Source organism: Ovis aries, chromosome 1 (genome assembly GCF_016772045.2).
Source record: "Ovis aries strain OAR_USU_Benz2616 breed Rambouillet chromosome 1, ARS-UI_Ramb_v3.0, whole genome shotgun sequence".
Lineage (NCBI taxonomy): Eukaryota > Metazoa > Chordata > Mammalia > Artiodactyla > Bovidae > Ovis > Ovis aries.
This window is the reverse complement of record NC_056054.1, coordinates 238,513,449-238,524,611: the sequence shown is the minus strand read 5'-3', so window position 1 is coordinate 238,524,611 and position 11,163 is coordinate 238,513,449. Positions and strand designations below refer to the sequence as shown.

General features: G+C 40.4%; 1 non-coding gene across 1 annotated transcript; it reads left to right on the top strand.

Moving 5' to 3' along the window:
• The first annotated feature begins 1,279 nt into the window (after positions 1 to 1,279).
• On the top strand, positions 1,280 to 1,351 carry TRNAR-UCG (transfer RNA arginine (anticodon UCG)). The gene has a single exon. It is a non-coding gene; the product is annotated as a tRNA-Arg (tRNA).
• Positions 1,352 to 11,163: the final 9,812 nt, after the last annotated feature.

Below are 11,163 nucleotides of genomic sequence, written 5' to 3'. Positions count from 1 at the left end.
AACTTCCAAACTCTTTGAAGACTTCTGTCCTGGCTGCTAAATCTCCCCACTTTGCTACAATCAAATATTACTCCAATACTGGCTACTTGGACTCAGATGAGTTACTAACACGCAGACTAAATGTACAGTAAAAAGGAAAAGACTCCCCCCAAAATTTCTGAAAGGAGGAAAACAAATTTCACTGAGACTAATTCAATGCAGTACCTGGTCTAGTTGGGTGAGGAAATACATACTCTGAATATGTGCATGCCATGTTTTGAAAACTCAGCTCATACTGAAATTTACATCTACCAAGAGGAAAAATAATGTCTCTTGCTAGATATTACAAATGCCAACACTTAAGAAATGTTTGTCCATGAACATGTTCAGACTCACTGTCCATATACACAAACTTGAACATTTTAAGAACATTTGGTATAAAATAACATTTTAATTATAAAGTATCCTCAGAAAAAAAAAAAGCTAAGTTTATAATTCAAGAACTAGATGCTATAAAAAAGGAATGACCCAAGAATAACTAAGAGTTCTTTGAAATTAAAAATATGATAGTTTAAGCAGAGGTTTCCAAGAAAGTAGAAAATAAGGATTGATTGAAAATATGAAAGACTAAATTATGAAGTATAATCCAAGAGGCTACTGTCCAATGAATAGAAGCTCCAGATAGAGCAGACAAAGTGAGAGGAGAATATAAAGAAAGAAATAATAAAGATTTCTGAGTTGAAACACACGAGTGCCTAGATTGAAGAAAGAAGAAGGGAAAAAATACTACAATGCCAGAAACACTGAATGAAAAATGACTGACAGTCACAGAATGTTAAAATTTCAGAACATCAAAGTTTTTTAACGTCCAAAAACTTTTCAGAGAGAAAAAAAGCAAATTGTATTTTGTAAAATTGAGAATGACATCAAACTACTCTTTAGCAATGCTGTATGCTATGAGAAATGGAACACTTCGAAATTCAGAGAGAAAATTTGAGAGTAAAGATATTCTATGTCATGGAAGGACTCAATACATTTACCTTCCACATCCCCTTTCTATGGAAGTGTTCCACCAAAGTAAGAGAGTAAACCAAAAAAATGAGAAGTTCAAGAAATAATTAACCCAATCAGAAAGAAAATGGAAGGAAGACTCAAGGGTGACAGCTTTTCATCAAATCTAGGGCATAAGAGTCCAATCTGGAGCTGGTGGAAGGAGGCCTCCAAAAGACAGGTGTCTAGGAAGAGAATGTATATAAGCAGAATGAATTCACAGATTTGCTACTACCTTTAGACATGGGCTTCCCTGGTGGCTCAGAGGTTAAAGTGTCTGCCTTCGATGCAGGAGACCCAGGTTCGATCCCTGGGTCGGGAAGATCCCCTGGAGAAGGAAATGGCAATCCACTCCAGTATTCTTGCCTGGAGAATCCCATGGACAGAGAAGCCTAGTAGGTTACAGTCCACGGGGTTGCAAAGAGTCGGACACGACTGAGCGACTTTACCTTCCTTCCTTCCTTAAGAAGTTGAACATAAAGTTGTAAAAAAAGAAAGCTCAGCAATGCAGGAAATGGAATGGGGAGGAGGAAACAATTAGAAATCCAAGAAACACACAACTACTAAAAAGGATATGCAATCATAGTATACCATGTAGCTGAGCTGTGACCAATCTTTACATAGTCATAGTGTTGTAAACACTATTGGTCAATTTTTAGCTTCTGGAATCAACCTACAAGCCAGACAAAAGGAAGACTTGGATCTGGTTGCAGAACAAGGTCCCTGTGTTCTTTCTTGACATCATGAGTTAAAATTAAGCAGTTGATTGTGATAAGAAGGCCTACAGCAATGAAGAAAAAGGTAAGAACATTCCTATGTTCACCTCACTAAGCATAGAGTTAAGAGACACTGTCAGTGATAAACATGAGGATGTGAGTATACAAAGCTATATTTTACATAGTTACAAAGGCAACTAATAAAAAGAATCTAAAAATAGGGGTGTAATCTTAATGAAGTGAAAGAAAGGATGGCCAGAGATAAAAGATCAGTGGGCTGTCTATATCCACCATCAGAGAAATCAACAGATAATATCTAAAATTGTTAAGTAAAGAAATAGGAAAACAAAAGTAATGTACTGAAGGATTTATAATAGGTTGAAGCAAAATATAAGACAACCATGGCACAAAGGCCAAGAGGGAAAAAATAGAGTTATCTTGGAGGTTCTTACACTATACATAAAATGGTGTAACATCACTTAGAGGAAGATTATAATATGTTAAAGAAATATACACTTCTACTTCCAGTCAAACGGAGTAGAGGAGTCAGATTTACTATCCTCTCTGAAAGGATTAAAATAGCAGACAAAATATATGAAACAATGGCACTCCGGACATTGGACATTAGTCAACATTAGTGATCACTAAAAGAGGGAAAAGAGAGGAAAATATTTGTCCATAGAAGCATTGTGCACAAATATTCATAGCAACTGTATTTTTAATAGCTCCTAATGTCCATCAAAGATGATGAATAAACAAATTGTGCTACATTCATACAATGGATTACACAACTTCGCAATGAAAAAGAATAAACTATACACACAAACAACTATATGGATGAATCTCAAATTAATTATGCCAGTGAAACAAGCCACAAAAAAGTAGTACCTATTGTACAATTCCATTTATCTAAAATTATAGAAAAATAAAACTAACCTGTAGTGACAGAAGCAGATCAGGGACTGCAAAAAGAAGGGGAAGGTTGATTTTAAAGGGGCATGAAGAAACTTTCAGGCGTGATGTAATGGTCACTATCTTGATTGTGGTGATAATTTCATGGCATATACAAATGTTAACACAAATGGTTCACTTTAAATATAAGCAGTTTATTGCATGTCGATTATATCTCAGTGGCTAAAAAGGAAAAAAGATACGGCATAAACATTATAATAATAAAAAATAACAAATAAACATGTTATGTATATTTATGTATATACTTATACCTGCATGCGTGCATGCTAAATCGCTTCAGTTGTGTCCAACTCTTTGTGACCCTATGGACTGTAACCCACAAGACTTCTCTGTCCATGGGATTCTCCAGGCAAAAATACTGGAGTGGGTTGCCATGCCCTCCTCCAGGGGATCTTCCCCATCCAAGGATCAAACCCATGTCTCCTGCATCTCCTGCATTGGCAGGCAGGTTCTTTACCACTGGTGCCTCCTGGAAAGCCCATATTTACAACATGTTAAAATATAACAAATAAACAATATGGCATAAACATATTATTTTAGAGATATGGAGGTAACTGCCAAAAGAACTAAAAAGAGAAACTTAAAAGTTGTTTCCTAGGCCAGAAACTAAAAAGATCTTAGAGGAAAACATAAGCAGTACACTCTTTGACATACATCACAGCAAGATCCTCTTGGACTCACCTCCTAGAGTAATGGAAATTTTAAAAAGTAAACAAATGGTACCTAAACTTAAAAGGTTTTGCACAGAAAAGGAAACAATAAATAAGATTAAAAAACAACTCTCAGAATGGGAGAAAATAATTGCAAATGAACTGACTGACATAGGATTAATTTCCAAAATATGCAAGCAGCTCGTTACCAGAAAAACAAACAACCCAATCAAAAAATGGGTGGATGACCTAAACAGACATTTCTCCAAAGAAAACATACAGATGGCCAACAAACATGCTCAACCTCTCTCATCATGCTTGTGTGTGTGTGTGTGTGTGTGTGTGTCTGTTAGTCGCTCAGTTGTATCCAACTCTTTGGGACTCCACGGACTGTAGCCCACCAGGCTTCTCTGTCCGTGGGGCTCTCCAGGCCAAGAATACTGGAGTGGGTTGCCATTTCCTTCTCCAAGGCATCTTCCTGACCCAGTGATCGAACCTGGGTCTCCTGCATTGCAGGCAGATGCTTTAGAGAAATGCAAATCAAAACTACAATGAAGTATCACCTCATACAGCTCAGAATGACCATCATTTAAAAACCTACAAACAATAAATGCTGGAGAGGATGTGGAGAAAAGGGATCCTTCTTGCACTGCTGGTGGGAATGTAAATTGATACAGCCACTATGGAGAACAGTATGGAGATTTCTTTAAAAAACTAAGAACTATTCACACCAGTCAGAGTGGCTGTGATCCAAAAATCTGCAAGCAATAAATGCTGGAGAGGGTGTGGAGAAAAGGGAACCCTCCTACACTGTTGGTGGGAATGCAAACTAGTACAGCCACTATGGAGAACAGTGTGGAGAGTCCTTAAAAAATTGCAAATAGAACTACCTTATGACCCAGCAATCCCACTTCTGGGCATACACACCAAGGAAACCAAAATGGAAAGAGACACATGTACCCCAATGTTCATCGCAGCACTGTTTATAATAGCCAGGACATGGAAACAACCTAGATGTCCATCAGCAGATGAATGGATAAGAAAGCAGTGGTACATATACACAATGGAGTATTACTCAGCCGTTAAAAAGAATTCATTTGAATCAGTTCTGATGAGATGGATGAAACTGGAGCCGATTATACAGTGAAGTAAGCCAGAAAGAAAAACACCAATACAGCATACTAACACATATATATGGAATTTAGAAAGATGGCAATGACGACCCTGTATGCAAGACAGCAAAAAAGACACAGCTGTGTATAATGGACTTTTGGACTCAGAGGGAGAGGGAGAGGGTGGGATGATTTGGGAGAATGGCATTGTAACAGGTATACTATCATGTAAGAATCGAATCGCTAGTCTATGTCTGATGCAGGATACAGCATGCTTGGGGCTGGTGCACGGTGATGACCCAGAGAGATGTTATGGGGAGGGGAGGTGGGAGGGGGGTTCATGTTTGGGAACGCATGTACACCCGTGGTGGATTCATGTCAATGTATGGCAAAACCAATACAGTATTGTAAAGTAAAATAAAGTAAAAATAAAAATTTAAAAAAAAAAAAGAATGAGAGAGACCAAGATAAAAAAAGAAAAACAAAACTAAGAACTACTATATGACCCAACAATCCCACTACTGGGCATATACCCTGATAAAAACATAATTGTAAGAGACACATGTACCCCAATGTTTGTGGCAGCATTTTTTACAATAGCTACAACACGGAAGCAACCTAGATGTCCATTGACAGATGAATGGATACAGAAATTGTGGTACATACATACACATATGTATGTATGAGTATGACTCAGCTATAAAAAAAGAAATGCATTTAAGTTAGTCCTAATGAAGTGAATGAACATAGAGCCTGTTATTCAGAGTGAAGTAAGTCAAAAAGAGGAAGACAAATATTGTATACCAACACATGCATGTGGAATTTACAAAGATTATACGAATGAAATTATTTTTAGGGAAGCAATAGAGACTCAGACATAGAGAACAAACCTGTGGACACAGTAGGGGAAGAAGAGGGTGGGATGAATTGAGAGAATAGCATGGAAATATGTACATTACCTTATGTAAAATAGATAGCAAGTGGGAATTTACTGTGTGATACACGGAGCTCAACCCAGTGCTGTGTGACAACCTACAGGGATGGGATGGGGTGGGAGGTGAGAGGGGAGTTTAGGAGGGAGGGGACATACCTATACCTGATTCATGTCCATGTGTGGCAGAGGCCAACACAATGTTGTAAAGCAATTACCCTCCAATCAAAAATAAAGAAGCAATTGTTCCCTGGGAACTTCCCTGGTGGTCCGTGGTTAAGACTCCCTGCTTTCACTGTTGGGGACATGATTTCAATTCCTGGTCAGGAACTAAATCAAATGAAATAATAGAAGTTGCTCCCCGTGAGGAAATACAGAGATAGGGTTAACCAAGGCGGTAGAGCAGGGAACTATTGCTTTAAATATAAGCCCTTCTGGATTAGGTACACCAGTTTAGATGCTCCGAGAAGCAGAAGCTCAGATGGGCTTTCGTAGTTGAGAGATTTTATTAGAGGAAAGCCTGTAAAGGGTCAAAGGAGAGAGGAAGAATAGACGGGAGAGCAGGAAGACTGTGATCAGACTAGAACTTGTGAAAGGAGAGAGGGAAGAAAAAATTGGAGAGAAAGAGCCTCGGAATCCGGAAAGTTCTGAGAAATATTTGCCAGGCTGATGGGGAGTGTCCCAGCAAAAGTCACCCGTTCCAGGAATCCGACGTCAGGCAGGACGGGCCAGCACACACCCTGTAGCTTGGCAGTGTTAAGTCATTGGCTGCCCAGAGGGGCGGGGCTCAGCGTGAGTGCCAGTGGTTGCAAAGTCGTGGCAGCTGTGCTTGCCACTCGGCTAGGCACCCACAGGAGACATTGATTTGATTTTTAAATTTCAAAAGGTTTTTGAAAGAAGAATGAATTCCTCGGATCAACAGGTGAAGTGAATAAACATTCAGAGAACTGCATCATCCTTTAGAGAGCCGTTCACCTGATCATCAGTACCACCTGATTGGTACTACAGATTTTTGCTTTTTTTTTTTTTGTCCAAAAGTATTGTGTTGAGTGCTTCCTCGCTGGAACAGTGGTAAAGAATCTGCTTGCCAAGCAGGAGACCCGGGTTTGAACCCTGTGTCAGGAAGATCCCCTGCAGAAGTAAATGACAACTGCGGTATTCTTGCTTGAGAATCCCATGAACAGAGGAGCCTGGTGGGCTACAGTCCATGGGGTCACAAAAGAGTAGGACGTGACTTAGCCACTAAACAACAACAAATAAAACTAAGTTTATTTGGTTCTTTCTTAATTGAGGGGTCAGGATGGATGCTGGAGAGGCAGTCATTTTCTCCAAAAAGCATCCACAAGTTAAGGAATAATGTTCCTGAGCACAAAAAGAAGGGCCTCTTGAGAAACTATGAATTCTGATGAAATAGCCCTGGAAATTATGAATACATACAACCATTGGGAACAGATTGAGCGCACTGGGTACCCTCTATTTCTGTAACTTTCACAGCTCTGAGTTTCCTAATAACTGCACAGATCAGATTAATGCATAACAAATAAATTAGGTTCACGGTACAAACCAATTGTTTTATTTTATTTCTTTGTTGAAGTGTGGTTGATGTATGATATCATGTAAGTACCAAGCAATTTTTAAAAATTGTGTAACTGTATATATGGTTTGCAATTCAGAAACCAAGAGGTATATCCAACATGTTAGGTCCTGAAATGAAGGCAGTCTTTTGGGCCATTGAGAAAAAGAATACAAAATGTTTGAAAAATTAAAGTGCCCACCATCAGTCAACTCCACCCTATGTGAAGGAAAGTATTGGTGTTGCAGGGCAGGGGCAGAGCAGAAAGAGATGGCAGGCTTTGCCAGCTGTGATTAAAGTTTCTTTCTTTTGCAAATTTTGTAAAAACTTTTGACCATATGAACACATTGCCAGCATCCTTCTCTGGGCCTTAGAAAGGGCTCTGCTACTTACTATGCTTCATCAGCATCCCAGTAAATCTACGTCTTGCAGCCCTCTTGGAAAAGGAAGAGAGAATAAAGGGGTGTAGAATTCCCTTAGGAAGTTGTTGAGGGCAGGGAGAGGCCTTTTACATATGTTAGTTCTGAAAATAAAAACACACAGAAGCGACTGCTATTTGGTATAAGTCATCTTCCATGCATCTGACACCCCCAGTCACTGATCATTCCCTGTCAGGGCTGGGCTCCAACCACAGGACACTCTGGTGCACACATAGGGCGCAGACACACCTGATTTCCCTGAGAACTTGTCACCCCAATCAGGAAGCTGAATGACAAGAATAAACAGGGAACATTATTTGATTTTATGAAGGAAAATGAATTTCATGTGTCAAAAGCATGGCATATCACATATGTCACAACTGCTTTTAAATACACTGAAAGAAAAACAGAGGAAAATACACTCAAATGTTAACAATAATTCTCTTTGGGTGTTAAAATTATGAATAATTTTTTTTAACTCCCCCCTCCACATTTTCTTTAACAAGCATGTAGTTCCTTTAAACGGAGAAGGCAATGGCAACCCACTCCAGTGTTCTTGCCTGGGAAATCCCATGGACGGAGGAGCCTGGTAGGCTACAGTCTTTGGGGTCATGAAGAGTCGAATACAACTGAGCGACTTCACTTTCACTTTTCACTTTCATGCATTGGAGAAGGAAATGGCAACCCACTCCAGTGTTCTTGCCTGGAAAATCCCAGGGACGGGGGAGCCTGGTGGGCTGCCGTCTATGGGGTCGCACAGGGTCGGACACGACTGAAGCGACTTAGCAGCAGCAGCAGCAGTTCCTTTAAATCAGAAAATGAACTTCAAAAAGTGTTTAGAAAAAATGTGTTAGCTTTATAGATATATGTTTATATACATAATTATATGTATTCATTAATGCATGCAATGTACAGGGAACTAAAGGATTTAAAACTTTCCAAGATACTCAGTAAGAATATTTCACATGGCAGATATTACCAGGGTAATGTGAGATTGAGAGAATCAGTGAATCTCAGGTTTGAAATGGCCCAAGTGTTGGTCATCTATTGCTGCGTAACAAACTATCCCAAACTTAGCAGCTTAATCCAAGAAACACTTATTATTTCGCAGTTTCTATAGGTTAGGCATCTGGGTGTGACTCAACTGAGGGTTCTAGCTCAGGGTCTGTCATGAGGCTGCAGACAAGATGTCAGCAGGGCCTGCAGTCATCTAAGGCTCAGGCAGGGCCAGAGGATCAACTTCCAAGATGGCTTATTCATATGGCTACAGGCAGGAGGCCTCAGCACCTTGCCATATGATGACTCACAGGGCTGCCTGAGTGTCCTCACAAGACAACAGCTTGTGTCCCTCAGAGCGAATGACCAGAGAGAGAGAGAGAGAGATCGAGAGGCAGAAGCCAGACTGTCTTTTATGATCTTGCCCAGGGAAGGACATACCATCACTTCTGCCAGATTCTTTCATCACACAGACCAACCCTGTTACAGCATGGGAGGGGAATACAGGAGGGCATAAATACCTGGAGACTGAGAACACTAGGGACCCTTTGTGCCCTCCCCCAATCCATGGCATCTTTGAGAGACTAGAAATGTCCAACACAATGAGAAATATCAAAACTGTTAAAGCAATTTGTCTTTTAGTCGCTCGATTGCGTCTCACTCTTTGAGACTCGGTGGACTGCAGCACACCAGGATTCCCTGTCCTTCACCATCTCCCGGAGCTTGCTCAAACTCATGTCCATTGAATCGGTGATGCCATCCAACCATCTCCTCCTCTGCCATCCCCTTCTCCTCCTGTCTTCTGTCTTTTGTAGCCTCAGGGTCTTTCAGGGTCTGATCAGAAATGACCCTTTTAGGACTCCCCTGGTGCTCCAATGGTTAGGAGCCTGTCTGCCAATGCTGGGGACATGGGTTTGATCCTTGGTCCAGAAAGATTCTACATGAAGGGGCAACTAAGCCTGCATGCCACAACTACTGAAGCCTGCGTGCTCTGCAACCAGAGAAGCCACCAGGATGAGAAGCCTTTATACCACAACTAGAGAGTAGCCCCCCACCAATAACTAGAGAAAGCCCACGCTCAGCAATGAGGACCCAGTGCAGCCAAAAATAAATTGGAAAAAAAAGAGAAATGGCTCTTCTAAAAACTTACTATATTACTGGTAATAAGAGTAATGTGATTTTTAAACTTTTCATTGGCTTTCACTTCCTGGAAAGTTACAGAAGTTTTTTTCCCCTCTCTTCAGAGAAGACTGTAGGACAAAATTGAGATTTTTTTTTTTTTTTCAAAAAAATTTCTTTTGGTTGTATGGCTATTAGTGAATTTTCTCAGAGGCAAAACCAACCAAACAAAAACCCTATTGTGGTTTTTTTTTAGACTGTCTAGATGCCTGTGTGCGTGAGCGCTCAGTCCCTTCAGTCATGTCTGACTGTTTTCAACCCTATGGACTGTAACTCCTCTGTCCATGGAATTCTCCAAGCAAGACTACTGGAGTGGGTTGCCATTTCCTTCTCCAGGGGATCTTTCCAACCCAGGGATTGAACCTGTGTCTCCCGCATTGCAGGCAGATTCTTTACCACTGAGCCCCTGGAGAAGCCCCATCTAGATGCCTAACTGATAAAAGATAATCTATCTACCTCAGCAGATAAAATCTCTAACGCTATACATGGATTCCAACATGGAGGCTCATGAAATCAACACAGAAACCATATTGCTAAAAAACAACAATCAGAATGAAAGGTCTGTGACTTGGGGTTTTCTTTTCTAATGAATTAATTCATTTAGGTGAAAAAGTCTTATAAATTGTGTAAAATTAAACCCCCTTGTCTACATTTAATGAACCACTTTTATTTAAAAGAGTAAAATGCTTTGAAATGGAAAATGCTTTGAAGTTAGAGACATAAGGTTACAGAAACATGGGGCAGCACATCCCTCCTTCAGAACTGCTCCTCCTAATGGGTACCTTTGGTCAGTATTTCAAATTATGTCCAGACTTCGTAAGAGGAGGAATTCTCCTGTATTCATCTTCAAATCCCAAATGCCCAGTAAAATGCCAGGCATAGAGAAGTCATGTTTTACTCGCTGAGTGAATGAGAAAGGGAAAGCAATAAATGTTTGAGGGAAATGATACAACTACAAAGCCAGTTCTCACCCTAATGCCCATTCCCCGCTTTGCCCCCTGTGTTCCCAACATCCCCTGACTTCAAAAAGAGTCCCCAGGAAGACAACTGGCTGTGGCATCAGTAAATCACCAGGTTCCCTGATGACTCCTGACTCGGCATTCCACCAAGTCCAGTGAATTCCCTGTTCAAATTGATATTTTAAATCCTCATCCACAGTACTAAAGGAAAATGAATCTTCCCAACTTCTTGTTTTGGCATCTATTTTCAACACCATCCCATAATGTTCTCTGCATTTACTCTCTTCTGCTAGTATGAGAATGGAACATGGGTTCTTGAGTTGATGGATTCTGTTTCTTGCTTTTGTGTCCAGCTGGAAAGCTACTTAGTTCATCTTCTTTTAGTAACAGATTTTCTCCCAGGAATAAACTTCCCAGCAAGTTCAAAGGCACTCTCAGCTCCCCCCAGATCTGCCAGTTAACTTACTGCAGCCACATAGTACTGCCTTTGATAATTCAGCCCTGCTCAGTCAGGCTTTTCTCTATCTCAGGATAAAATAAGGTTTTATCAAGCTGTCAAAGCCCTGGATTTTGGCATTGTTTCCAAAAGGGTGTTAAAACATTCCCAAAGGATGAACCCTCTTGAAC